The sequence below is a fragment of the Lepeophtheirus salmonis genome, chromosome 5 (assembly GCF_016086655.4).
Source record: "Lepeophtheirus salmonis chromosome 5, UVic_Lsal_1.4, whole genome shotgun sequence".
Classification (NCBI taxonomy): Eukaryota; Metazoa; Arthropoda; class Copepoda; order Siphonostomatoida; family Caligidae; genus Lepeophtheirus; species Lepeophtheirus salmonis.
Genome location: NC_052135.2, coordinates 32,958,647 through 32,974,378, shown reverse-complemented (window position 1 = coordinate 32,974,378; position 15,732 = coordinate 32,958,647). Strand labels below are relative to the sequence as shown.

Sequence of the window (15,732 nt, the reverse complement as noted above, 5' to 3'; positions counted from 1 at the left end):
ATTTTTTGCTATGAGTCCTATGAGCTATGTGCTCATGCAATCATTATTTTAAGTATTATCGACTAACAAATACATATTATGACATTTTGAATTTGTATGTCCAATGTGATATATTTGTTATAATATAATTATAATTAGATTTTTAAATTTTTCTCGTATATATGAAGTTTATTCTGAATAGCTAATCCATGTTTAACACAAAATATAATATTCTAATATAAACGTGTATTTAATCAATATATCCCAAATTTGTTACATCAGCCACACAGATCCCTATAATTATATGATCAAATATGTCAAATTGTTAAAGACAATATCTAAATGAAAAGAAAGCGATAATTTTTCCATTCAATCTCTAAGCCTGTCTAATTTATAATTCCCTCTGGTTTTCACTTGGAGATTTTTGACAGTCTTAACCACATTCTCAGTATGCCTAGTGATGAAAATCGTCTGTATTTTGTGCATGTTTAAAAAAAGAAATCGAAAATCAATATGGTTACCCTGACAAACTTGATCGCAACAAATCCTTAAGGTTACAGAGGTTTTATATGAGTATACACGAATGTTTAATCAGGTTTTGAATATAACTGAATAAGTTAGAAAAGGAAGTTCCCTACTACGGGGTTAAATAGTCATGTCAACAGCTAAGGAAAAGAAAATTTATTATTCAGATTACCAATTCTAACAAACAGGTCAGCAAAAAATGCACACGATTTACATAACTAAACATGCCCATTTTTATGGGTAATGGAGGGCCCCACGTTAGTCTTCACATATTAAAAAATTGAAATTCCCAGCTACCAAACTTGATTTTTTCTTATTTGACAAGAATCCCTGCTTCAGAAAATATTTTTCTTAATGCAACGAATTCTTTTTCTGAAGATGGAACTCTTTTGATTTTCTCGACATAAGGCTTCCCAGAAAGTTGATTTCCATTTACAAAGTAATATTTTTCTCTATACTTAAACATATCTCGAGACGTGTAATCAAATGGCATCATTGGTTCCGGATACCTTATCTCGTTTTTCCTGGTAATCTAGATAATATTTCTATAAGTTTTATACACATTCCAATAATTCTTTCAATATTTGAGTTAATTTCAAGCCAATAAATCGTTTGCCTAGCTCATCTTATTGTCTTCTCTATACCTTGATGTGAACATGTGCTTGTCTCCCTTTTGGAATTAACAGTCTATTACCCGATAATACAAGAATATTTCCATTGCTTAACTTATTTAATATATTAACGAATGGTTGTACAGAATCTTTTGTACAATTGTCATCAACTTAAGTGGATAAATCTTTATATGCTTGACCTTACATTGCCACTCTTCTAATAATGGATCTACGAATCTTACTTCATGATCTAAATGTGTAGCTCCGATAGCAGCATCTCTTATAGTTTGTCTTCTATGAGATCCAATCTTTCAACTCAACTTTTTTTTTGTAGGATAAGGCACTGGTATTCTTGATAACATATCTAGTTGGGTATATATAGGTTATGGTCTGAATAGAATAGCAATGCTCTGTCCTGATTACTTCTAAAATACAAACACTAAAATCCGGAATTAAATATTTTTTTAGAATTACGGTAATCCAAAAAAATTCACTATTACCCCAAGCACCTCAATTCCTTCAAAGAATATATTTAAGTTATTGATGAAAACAATGATGCAATCTAAAAAGACCAATATGTTTTGAAAAATTATGCAATTTTGTCATAAATAATGTTTTATTCAAAAAAAAAAATTGAATCCGATCCAAGTAACCAATAGAGCATTGAAAGAGCTATTCCCAAGTGTAACTATCGTTGAAAATCTATGCCATGATATTAATTTTGAACTTTTCAAAACTAAATGACAGGAGGGTATAGAGAAAGGATAGGGAGACATCAAGAGAGAATGGGCACCTAAAACCATCAATCACGATAGTGAGTTCTTTTTTTTAAATGCAAAAACCTTCCTATCATCAACTTTGATTTTGAAATGGTTTTTAGTGGGATTGTTGACATAAATGTACCAAAAAAGTTCCGTCTGACGGGGGTTCACGTCAAAAATATGATAATCAAATAAAAGATAGAGATTTACTAGGAAAATACCTGATTGACCTTATAAGTTTTAAATGTATTAATATTAATAAATAATTAGAAATTATTACTATAATTTTAAATATTAGATACCTACAGCTGTCAACCTCTATATTTACCAAATTTTCAACCATGAACGTAGACAATGGTCCCCATAGTCAAATTTGAGTACCTAAAAATGTAATATATTAAATATGCAATAATTAAGTAAATAATAATAATACTTGTATAATTTATTAGATCATTTAACTATCTTAAGGTAAACATCCAACTTTTAATAATTCAATGTTCTATATCATTATCATAATATCCGTGATGTGATTTTTTGTCAAACGGGACCTTTTTGGTACATTTATGTATTGAAAACTGACTGAAAACTCTTAAAATCACAGTTAACGATACAAGTGTTTTTGTATTAAAAAAATTCCCTATCGTGATTGATGGTTTCAGGGGATAATTATCTCAATTTGATGTATTGATATTAATACTACTTAGTATTAGTATTACTCTTGCTATTATGTTCAGATCATAAGATAGACAAGTGCCATTGAAAAATGTTGCTTAAAGTTTTCGGCTGCTTTAATTCAATATGATGCTCCAACAGTAATGGAAAACTTCGGTCATTTGCCTCTGAAGTCGAAGCCAAGAACGTTACTGATACTTTTACATTAACACTTGTAATCGTTTTATTGTCAGCTATTGTAATAGTTTCCAAATTAATGAAATAATGATGACCCAAAAATAACCATCTAAAGGACCAACCAACACTGCAGTCATACATCGTTGTCTTGTGTCTTTAGTTTTGTCCAATACAAGAAAAATACCCCTCCCTTCAAGTTCTTTCTTTATCTTGGATAAGACTTCTTTACATTGAGACACCATTGACTTGGTGATAGAGAAGCAAGAGGGAATTACTTTTCCATGAACCTTACAAAATTTTGAAGATTTTCGAAATGGAGTGGAATATTGCAGGAAAAAAGTATCTTGGTTATATCAGTAATAAAATTAAAATGTTTAGAATTGTAATTAACCATGTTATTTGTACACAATACCAAATTCCTTTCATGAATTTGAATTTTACTGTGTTGTTCTACTTTGAACGTATTCTGGACTATAGTCCCATAATTCTAAAGACGTCATGCAAAAAACCTCGAATCCTCTTCGTAACTCCATACATTTTTACAACAATTATCAGGAATCCAGGATTTAATATCAATAGTCAATACTTTATCTCTACTTTCATCACGATACAACTTTACACGTTTCTTAAACTTATTAAAATGATAAATACGTAGTTGGTATATACAAATTACTTATTTTTATATGATTATGAATAGTATGTTTTCTCCCCAAGAATAAAAATATAATGATGACCAAAGGTGAAAATCGAGTATAGAATGGTCAAGTTAAAAAAAACCCAATAAACAGCATGTTAACCCAAACAATTTGAAGAATGTTTTGGAGGAGAGAAAGAATAATGCTCATATATCATGTTATATACTTATAAGAAGATATAGGGCATTCAAAGGAATTTTGTTGCAAAGACTATATTCGTGAAAAGTTGTCTCTAAATACTGTCCGTACATTGCTACACTTCAAAACCAAATGAATAATTACTGAGCAAAAAGAACACTATCAAAAAGAGCCAAAACCAGCAAGAAAATATAAAGCATTTGTAACTGTTGTCACTTATTAAGATCATGTCATAGAAATTTGCAAAACATATCCTTTTAGGTTATACTTTGTATCAGTTATCGTCATTGTGATTGTTCATAAGATTAGTTATACACACCATGCGCACAAGGGAGCCACCATCAACATTAGTCATAATATCGTCTTACTAAACCTCTATGTGTATATGCTCTGTAGTTTATTCACTCTTCTATTTACTCCATGGTCATTATGTCTCTTACATTTCCTCTTTTCTTGGACATTAACAGAGGGAGGATAGCTTTTAACATAGAAATAAGACAATTTCTAAGCTATTAAATCAATCAATTAAAAAAAAACAATCATATAATATTACCACGGACGAAGCACTTAAAAACAAGATCCATTAAAAATATTAGTCTTCCTTTATTCTTATTGGGGAAGAGAGACTAAATTCACAAATTTTAACTTATTGGTATACAAGACATTAGAAGAAATCAATATATCAATAGCCCATTTCAATCCTGAAGTAGTGCAAAAAGTAATATTGAAGTTTATCCCTCCAACGCAATTTACAACAGGACTGTTCCCATTGTAAATTGAATTTGCAACACTTGCTAGATCTCACAATTCATCATACAATTAATCTAAACAGCAAGTCCCATTGAGTAAAAGTGTTCTAATTTACTTATTTTTTGTAAAATGTGGATATGGGAAATTGATTCAAAATATTTTCTAAAGACTATTGAAATAATGCCACCATATGATTTTCTTTTGTCTATCGCACACCAGATGTTTTCTTGTAATATTTGTCACTCTTCTGCCTTTATGAAAGCCATTCAGATGTATTCTAATTCTTTTATTCAGGATTAGTTCCACGTCATTGGCAATAACTCCTGAAGTTCTTATGTATGTTTCGTTCAATATTATTATTGGCTGCCAACGTCTCAAATATATTCTATCTCCTTTTTCAATATAACTACCATTTTGCTTTTTTTAATTAACTTAAGGGCTTGATTTTTGGAATTTTCCTACATATTACAAGAAAAATAGAATGATAATTTTGCGTTTAATTTCAAATTATCCTTCAAATTATGCTTTACAAATTTGTTTGCGCAAAAAAAAAAAAAAAAAAAAAAAATCCAGATTCTTAACATTAGAGCTTTAAAGTACATTTATATGGTACTTATCAGAAATGGCAGAGAGTTCCTACATTGCATTTTCAAGTATGGAGCCCAACGTCTTTAGTATCAAGTCTCAAATATTTGCTCAAAAGTACAAGTAAAGTCTTTAGATGTTTTTATTGAGGCCTGGGATATATATAAAGCTGATATCAAGTTCATAAAAAATTATATGTTGATTTGACTCTCAAGTTTTTCTTGGGTCGACTATAAATTATAATTTACCCTTTGAAAATGCCTTCTTCAGAGAAATTAGAACAAAATTGATATTACTATTGAAATAAACCTCTTAGAATCATATACTCTGTTGTAAATAAAATTTTAATTATTTATTAATAATCTTTTGGAATAAAAACATTAGAAAACTACAAATTTTTAAAAAACATGTATAAAATATGTTTTTTTAAAACTTTTAAATTGTATTTCTCATAAATAGAAGATTGCATATAACGTAAAATCACATATTTGAAATCAATATCAAAATTTTTAAATGATGAACTAATTTTGTTCATATTCGAACGGGCAATCAAACCTACAAAAAAATTAAAAATACTATTAAAAAAAATTATCTAAGACTATATTTAATACAAATAAATAATTTTAGATTCTTTACGTGCGTGTCAAGTATTGAACATTAAGCTTAAAAGTTTTTTTGTTTATTTGTGTTAGTTATAATAGTCAAAAGTAATAACCACAACTGAACAAAATTTTCACTAATTAAGTAGTATTGTTAAAATATCACTACGTATTTTGATTTTCATTGATTTATCAAGAAATGATACTTTGTTACTTCAAAGGATATGAAATACAGCTTTTAAATACTTTTTAAGTGAATTTGAAACGCATTGTAGGTATGTTTTTTTGTGATTTGTATTGATTTTTAAAGTCAAACAATGATTGATACAATTATTATGTTTATTAGTAAGTGAGGAAGATCTAACAATTTTTTTTTGAAACTATTAGCATATTATGTAATGACATTCTTTGTACTTATGTGGTTTCGAATAAATCATATATATATATGTAATTAAACTGCTGTGTAAAATATACATTTGAAACAATGAAGTTAGTTAAAATACAAGAAGATCGTATTTATTCAATGTTTATGCCTGTTTTTTATGCTAGAAATGCATATTGTGTTCATCTTGAAAATATGAAATGGTTTCATTCTCTAAAAACTGTGAAAGTATCAAAAAAAAAAAAAATTATATTGATGAAAAAAAAAAAAAGATAGTGCCCTGCACTTTTACCTTTGCCCTAGTTCCCTCTCGTGATGAAACCAGTCCCTTTCTATCTATACCATTAAAAAGAATCGTTCAATGACGAATGATCAGACTAAAAAACAATATATCATTCTCATGATAGTGGGACAGTCTGTAACTTGTTTAAAAAAATGATGCATTCTCAGAAGACTTTTTACAGCTCCCTCTATGAGAGTAACATACTCATGTCATTATCTTTATTGTATTACGAACCATTTCTCCTAAAAGTAACAGAAAAAAGATCCAAAATCATCTGGTAGATAGCCAAATAAGTTGCCAAGTTGCAATACCAATTGCTTTTTATCTCTCAGGTACTCAATTACTATCATACTCCTATTATTTATCCACAATTTTTAAAATGGATTACATATATTAATATTATGAAATTTATATATAATTAATTCATTTTAAAAATAGTAATATATTAGATACTATGATTTATAATGATGCAGGATATTATTTTATTTAAAATGTAGCTCTATGTTTGTTATCCTAAATGAAAGTCAAAATTTCTCCATAGGAATTATAAGACAGCCAATACCTATATAATAACTTTTTACTTTGTTTATTTATCAAAAAGGATCAATTATGAAATAGCCATGACGTATCAAGTTAGACGAGATAATTGACAGCTAACAACAAAACACATATGCTGTTGGGGGTTAGTAAGGTAAAATCGTGACGTATATTATTGTTTCTTAACCAGTATTGTCATTCAGAGAGTTGCATTATTTTGGCGTGAGACTGCACCACTCCCTGTCGCTTTGTTTACAAAAGAATATGAGTAAACAACGCTCATGCCTTATCCTCATATTAATACAAGAATGATATAATAAAATAAATATAATTTCTATTCAATAGGTGCTATTTATTTTGCATCAAAATGACTATTTTAAGTGATATAAATAGACTAATTAATTTTTAAAGCTTTATTTCTCTTTCTTTATTACTCAATATTGAAATAAGTGTTCTGTATTTTTTTTTAGAAAGTTTTTAGAAACATTTTCAATCCTATTTTATCATTAAATTCTCCTTCCCTCTTATATTAAAGACTTCTAAATAAAATTAAAATATACATAAATCTACTTTATAGAACATACAACTACAGGATACGACTTTTATTTAACAGCAACCACGACAGTTTAAAATAATCGATTTCCTTCCAAACGAATCATAATAAAAAACCAATGTCAAATGAAAGCTCAATAAAAAATCAATTTAATCGTATTTGGCGTCAATAACGTCCTCGACTCGACCTTGGAAACGAGAGCAGATCTTGATGAATGTCTCCGTTGGCAGATTCCTCCCAGATCCTGAACATCAACTAGGATTTTTGTACCGGGAGGATCTGTTGGTGTGCTGATTAACTGTCCCACTCACGAATAAGTCCATGGGGTTGAGGTTCAGGGATCTTGAAGGCCCAGAAACTGGGTACAACAAAGAAAAAAAAACACATTGACAATCCGGTCAACGTTTTCTTTGCAGTCTGACCTCATCTTGTGATGAGTACGCTTTGTTTTGATTCATAATCACCTCCACATTTTCCAGTTCCTTCCTGACTCTCCAAACAATGTCCATGTTCAGGCTTAAGGAGTTTGTAATCTCTATTTTGTCTCGTCCGGAGTACAATGCAACAAGAACTCTGCATTACCTACTATGGTGGAATAAATAATTCGTTGATCGATGTAATTTTTTTAACTGACATCAAAAACTTCTGGCTAACCGACAAAAAAAGAACAATCAACGACTTACCTATATTTATAAAGCAAATATTGTTTTCTGTGTGTCTGACTGTGTGAATATGAGATAATGTGTCCCATGGTGCCCTCGTGATTGAGTATGATTGCTTCACGATTTCCGTACGTACTCCTCCCGCCAGAGAAGCACACACCGTACGATGTTCCGACATATGGCTTCCAAGGTCTGACAAGGAGGATCTGGAGACATCGTTCTTGAGGGCAGAGTTCATTTTCAAATCTCATAAGATAGAGGAGTTTTCTGTCTTCCGACGTCACTACACATGTCCTTCCAAAACACTCAGTGACGCACTCTATCATCACCTCTGGTCCTCTTTGTTTCATTAAGACAGAAAGACTCCGAGGGCCTAAGCTCGCCTTTCTTAAGTTGGAGATAGAGTGGCAGCAAAGGGAATTTCCCCTTTAAATGATTGAGTAAAAGCAATAAGGGATCTTCCTCCTCCTAAGTATCGAAAGGAGTTCCAGGCTTTTCTCAGTATGGTACAAATCCTGGAATACATAGGAAAATTTCATCCATTGTTGTGCAAGCATGCATAATTTTATTGGGAAGCTATTCACTACCTGGAATGACTTGAGTACAACTGGTTTCTCGAGAGATTTCACAGGACTTTGAAGACATCTCTCGCTTCAAGAAGGATACAGGAAGGCGAATCTTGGTTAGATGCTCTTCAATTTGTGCTGTTGAGCCTTTGTTCTGCCATTCCATCTATCCTAGGAGCAACATTTCACCCATGCATTATGTATTGGGGTCAGCTCTAAGGCTACCGTTATCGTTAACTGAACCCCTACTCGTGCTCCTAACGATAAAAACTTGTTTAATAGATTCATTGATATGAAACGTGATCCACTATGAGTTATCCCCGAGCCTCTGGATAGAATTAGGGCTGTGAAATTGAATTATGTATTTGTCATAAATATGCCAATTAAACCGTCCCTGGCTTCTACATATTTTCATTCCCTAACATTAATTCATAAATTGTTGGATTGCTCTCCCAATTATAGTCCCATTCAGATTCCAAAGCATTGAAAGCCTTTCTTGTATTTGGACTTGGGTATTTTTCATCAATCTCCTTGAGAATCTTGTTTTTAAAGTCATATATTAATTCCTTTTGGATATTTAAATATCCTTTCTCTCTTGCCATAATGTTAAAGTTGACTTTTTTAATTTTTAGAAAATATAGGAAACTTAGATATAATTTGGTGGTTGAATAATACTTCAGCTGGACTTTTCCCATGATCTTTTTGGGTCTTTTTTGGATATTTTTTTCTTCTCTACTTTAGCAATGCCTTCCTAAATTTTACCCACTTAATTTACTGGTCTTCTTCCCAAGTGTCTTCATTTTTTTGACACAAGCCTCATAGTGCCCATTGCTCTCCAGGTGGTATGAACTCGTAACAATGGCTTCAGTTCTCCATTTTTTCAGAGTTTCCCTTCATTCAATGGATTTAAATTGGAGATCTCCATCTTATCGGCAACTTTTTGGTATTCCAAGCATTACAAATATTCGTAAAATAACTCGCAAAACTTGATATGTTGTTGGGACCTATCAAAATGATAAACAAATGGATATCCTGAGTACCAATTCACCATAATTAAATACAATTTATTTTTATTTTGAAAGATGTCTAGGAATACATCCTCAAATATCCGATAGTAACTCCTGGGCAAGAAAGAAAGATTTTGACAAATTTACGCAATCACACCTGGACCATGACGCCAATATTAAAAAGCGTGGTGGAAATCAAACATCATTCGTACATGCGTTATGGTATAACCTTGTATTTTTATCAACCTTGGTAGTTCATTACTTTTCTATTTTTCTTCTTCCATTTTTTTCAGCTCGAACGAAGCTTCTCATGAATCGAACTTTTCATGGCCGTCCTCGTTGTTGTTATCATTTGCTCATCTTCTATTAAATCCTCCGCCGTAGGTGTCTCCACAGGTGATCTTGACAATGCATCAGCTGCAAAGTGAGTTGATCATTTGTTCCAAAAAACCTTGAATACAAATTTGTTAGTTTTCTCTTTTAGACTAGTTTATGTGCATTGCTTAGGGTCATGGTACTGCCATCTCATTGTACATCACAATCATAATAATATTTTTGATCTAAGAAATATTTATGTAATCATACTAATAAAATATTGCAGGTGTGTCCCTTTATACAAAGAGTTGAAAGGTACATATTTAATTTTATTTGCTTGGGGATGTGTGAAGATAATAAAGAGGGAGATAACTTTAAGGGCGTTCAGCGACCCCTAAAATTTTCAGTCATCCTTTTTTACCAAAATGCATATTTCAAACCTATGAAAGCTCAGCATTTCTAATAAAAAGTTGGAAATAGAATCAGTCTAATGGATAGGTTAAAATATAACAAGTCTGTTTTGTATCAATAAAAGTTCAATAAATTGATAAAAAATATATGAAATATTACATAACGATCCACCTCGTCCATCAATCATGATATCTTCTAAAGCTTTTTACATGAGTAATTTTAAAATAATTTTGTTAAAAAATATTGTTTTTATGGATATAGTCACTTAAATGATAGTTCTATGAAACATATATTTTAGTATTGGACGGTACTCTAGACATTCATTGAGATTCTAAACTTGTTGTTTTTAAACTTATATGTGTACGTAAGCTAAATTTTTAAATTATTGATCAATGTCAGGAAATTTTCCTTGTAGGGCAATATTCTTAGAATCCTTAAAAATACGTTTAAATTACTCGTATCACATAGAACGAAATTTAAAAGATGCAATTAAGGGAGTACACCATGCCCCTGGCAAAAAAGTTTTTGTTACATATCAAAATATTTTTTTTGAAGGGCAATGGTTTTTGTCAAAATCATTATTGATTTGTCAATCCGTGAAAGTAGGTTATTAAGATTTATTTGAATAGTATTAAGAAATTAGCAGGAGTACTGCATTGCTGTAATTATTAGGTGTCGACAAAACAACAAACTTTATATAAATGTACTGTATACGTCATAAGTCCTTGAACACTTTTTACTTTATTAGAAAGAAAGAGAAATCCAAGCTGAATATTAATGACAAAAAAAATTATTAAAAAGGGAATGAAGTATATTTTATTTTCTATTATTTTTCAAAAATTCTGCCCTCTACCACAATACAGAGCTCCAGGCAGGTTCAAAACTTATTTCAAACTTTTCTGAGGGTGTTTGCCGGAATTTTGGGCCATTCCTTCTCCAACTTGGTCTTCATGACCTTCACACTGCTGTGGTAGTGGGTGTTGCCCTTTCTCTCCACGGCGTGCCACACGTAGTAGTCAAGTTGGTTCAAGTAGGAAGAGTTGGGTAACCACATCTCTTTTTTCCTAATTTGTTTTCAAACACTTTTGGGTCACCTTGGATGTGTGGTACGGTGCTCTGTCCTGTGTCCCTACAAAATTCCAATGCCACAAGAAACATTTTCTTGGCCATGATAATTTTATATTCATCTTTTTTATCCACACAGGTGGAAACACCGTACCTTCAGAATCAATGACACCGAACATAATGCCATTGAGTGGGTGTTTCGAACCCCTGGTGGAACCCAGGGCATCTTTGGGGTATTGGTGATGTATCAAAGGCTGCAGGAATTGCTAAACTGGGTCGACTGGAAAAATTATTTCATCCAAAAAATGGGAAATTTCCTTTTGGGTTTTAACAGAAAGACTTTTCATATATTTTATTACATTAATAAAATATTTATTATCTTAGAAGATAATGTTTATTACCATAAGTTTTCCACGTTGTATTTACTATTTAATCTTTGTTTGCACATCAAATTTAATTCACTAATAGAGTGCAATTAAAAAAGTTTAAAAAAATCAGTTAAAAAAAGGTATAATTAATAACCTTCTTCACATGGGTACCACAATGGGCTTGAATTTAATATCTCTGGAAGATCATATAATTTAACCTTAAATGTCAAACCAAAGTAATACTAAAATGAATAGTAAATTGAATTTTTGTGTGTCTGATATTACCAAGGGGTCCATATTACCCCAGTTACCCTTATATGATTCAAATAAAGACAACCATCATTTCTAGGACTCTCTGGTATTAATGTTCTTGAAGGAAATTGACCTGGAATCTGAATAAGTGATTTTTCTAAATTTCTTGAATATTGCTATTGATCAAAAAAGGTACACTAGAGGGAAGAAAACTACATGAACGTTGAAAAAAGATTTATAAAAGCATTGAGAAAGGCGATTACAGGATTTGGCTCTCAAATTCCTATACATAACCCTAAAATAAGTTTTTTTCGACTAGATTATGTCTTTTTCATCGGAATTACTTTCAAACAAAACAGAATATGAAACTTCTTCGGTCCTAAAGTAGGACAATAAACATTTATTTATCACCTTAACAGAGTTGAGAGGCCATAATAAAAAATTATGGAAACAAAACACAATACTGATGAAAAATGATGAAGCAACATACTCATATATAAAAAAGATTATCTAACAATTATCAGGGAAATTAATAACATGAGCTCGAAAGATTGCATCACATTCTTTTAATTTTTTTTTGAACTGCTCGCAAAAAATAAATATTAAACTTGGTGTTAAACTAAGTCGGGATAAAAAAAGAAATTTTTTGGACTGAATTCAGTATATGAAGACACAAAATGCCATATTTATAGTCAAAGATGACCTCTAACATATCATTTGAACTCGTAATATTGTCATGCATATTAAATAAAGTATATCAAATATTTCAAGGGGGCAAAATATTTATGAAAAAATGCAAGTTTTGGAAATTGCACTGCAAATTCATTGATTTAAATTTTTATACATTATTAATAATTCAATTAATTAGTTATAATAGATCATTACTATAATGCTTGAAATGTTTTTTCATTACATTACTTTGTTAATATAATTTTTTTTAAATAGTTTATTTTATTTTTTCTCTTTATACACTTTTAAGCTCCCTCAAGCTCAAGGGAATAATGCTTTTTTTCTTTCTAAATATATTAAAAAAAAAAAAATTTGCTAGAATATTTTGTAAGCAAGTAGAAAAGTTAATTAGATGGTATTATCTTTAATTATCAAGTTAACAGACACATTTTGCTTTCATAATATAGAAAATATCTCCACAACAACTTTTTGGTGTGTTTTATGAGCACAATGCATACCACTCTATCATTTTACTTGTTGTAGTTGGGGTCAAGAATAAAGGTCTTTCCAAAAGAGAAAAAAATTAGCCAGTTGCTATTGTGCGCGTCAGATCATTCAAGAGTTGTTGACATCGGTGAAGGCGGATTTCTTTTTGACGTTGGGACAGGAGTGGCCTCTCAATTCTTCTAACCGACTTTCCACCAACCTTTTGGATGGCCTTGCCCACATTAGACAGAGGCACCTTCTTCTTGGTGTACTCTGAGATCTTCATCGTTTTGTTGATCTTAAAGGTCTCCATGATGTCTTCAGGGTTCACTTTGGTGGGTTTCCACTCGTGAGTGTGTTCCTAAGGTTGCCTCGTCAGCCAAACGATTTCTGACCGACAAACTGTGGCATTGCTGACGTTTAAGGCCTTAATGATGGAGAAGCTGGTACTCTTAGTGCAGATTTAATTGTATATTATGGCTCTTCTTGCCTCCATCATGACATATACAAAAATTTTGTTTACAACAAGTACACCAATCAAACCATAACTTGGTTTCATATAACATGGATAGTGCATAACGCAGAGATTTGATTGGATTAATAAGAAAATAACTTGTATAAATATGACAGAAGAATGTCGTTCCTTTCCATATTTTATTTAGGTGAATCAATAATCAGTTGACCTGCGTAGATTACATTCAGTAGAAGGCTGAGCTTCATTTCAGAGGCATATGATATTTATAACATCAAAATGAGACAAATCAGCAATAACACTTATTAATTTTTACATAGGGAGAAAGTTATGATCAAGATATTTTTCTGACAAGGGAGGGAAGGCTGTGATTAATACGTGGCACCAAAAGATTATATTATTTTAAATTAACCCTCGGTATGTCAAAATTATTTTTATAACGTTGTTAATGAACTGGGTATAAAATAAACCCCAAAAAATAAAATCTATTTAACTACATGATAAACAGTTGAACGATGAAAATAATTATACCATTCAAATTTGTAGTATTTTTTAACTATTTGATCCATTTTGCAATCATGAATATCAATTAAATTGTTGAAAATATTTGTGTGTGAATATAAGACATCGAGAAAAAATAAACCCTTACTTTCAAAAATATATTAACGAGATGAGTTAGGGGTTCAACAAAGATATGACTCATTATGTCTATTGTAGAAACATTAAATTTGTATTTTTTGATAAATATTTATTACTTAATGCAAATTTTGGGACTCAAATTAGTACAAATAAGTTTGGACGAGGTTGGGTTTATTTTTTAAAAGAATGGCTATAATATTACATTTTCCTCAGAATTAAAAATAGAAAAACTCAATATAAAGAAGGAAACGACTTCTAAATAAAACATTTAATCAAATTAACCAAACCTAAATTAAAAATGTATAATATACGAATAAATTCCAAAAAAAAATATTATCAAGATAAATAAAGAATTGTGTATAATTTAATTTCAGATTAAGGAGCCAACCGAAAAGTATTTGACTATAAAATGTGGATCAAAGAATTAGAAGCCTTTTCATAAGTGGCGGGATGCATAAAATCCCAGTTCACTAATGGAGAGTTAAAATACTGGAACATTAAAACAGATTCCTTGGTTTTAAGTTTTTTTAATGGAAATGAGTCCACCCTCGTATTAAAACCCATTAACGAGTATGGCTTCAATCAATTCCTCTATGCCTTTCCTTTAAGTTAATATTTTCTTTCCAATTTCTTTCATCATTGAAACAGACTTGAGATAGAAATAGAATACAACCCTATATTATGTATACATAACTTTTATTTTTTCCTTATTACTGTATGAAAAAAGTAAAAAATCCTTAGATTACATATATTTCCAAAATAATTTATATTCTTTTTATTGAAAAGAAGCAATTATATAGAAGATAGTGAATCACAGAAAAAAATCCTTATCTCTGTCAAATAAAGTTTGATTTTACTTATTTTTTATAATAATAAAAAAGTTTTAGCATAATTCTTTTGGCGTAAAATATTGTCTTTTTCCATTAATTAGGGCAAATAATTTCATTCCCATTATTCATGATTAATTATGAATTAAAAATAAGTAGTTTTAATATTTTAGAATATTTGGAGCAATGTTTCTTGATCTTTTTACCCCTCTTTTACCTAATTTCAGGATTTCAATAAAGCTATGAACTTATCTAATTTTTTCCATAATATATAATTAAGGTATTTTTTTTCTTTGAAAAAAAAATCGTTATAAAAAAAATCTATTTCTTTTTTTGTACATAGATGGCAAATTGTTATTGACGAAAATAATGTGTAAAATGTGCATGTAAAAAAAAATCCACATGGTAACCCTGACAATTTGAATAATGTTTGGAGAAGATCAGTTACAATCAGTTGTGACAATACAGAAGGACATTGGCAAGAATAACTCTGATGTATATTCACAATTGTACTCTGTGTCCAACAATTATAACTCCGTATTAAATCCTATGGGTTACATTCCGTCTTTTATGAGCGCACACGAATGATTAATTAAGTTTTGAATACAATTGAATCTATTTAGGAACATATTTTAACTACTCAGGAATTAAATAATAATGACAACTGCTAAGGAAAAGAAAATTCATTCTTCCGATTACTAATTAAAAAAACAGGCCAACTTAAAAATTAAACCTTTTTACATCCA

The 15,732-nt window shown here is 30.4% G+C and overlaps 1 protein-coding gene across 1 annotated transcript in view; it reads right to left on the bottom strand.

Moving 5' to 3' along the window:
- The window catches only part of LOC121117492 (alanyl-tRNA editing protein Aarsd1-B), a 392,734-nt gene that overhangs the window by 39,181 nt on the left and 337,821 nt on the right, over nt 1–15,732 (bottom strand). The window lies entirely within an intron of this gene.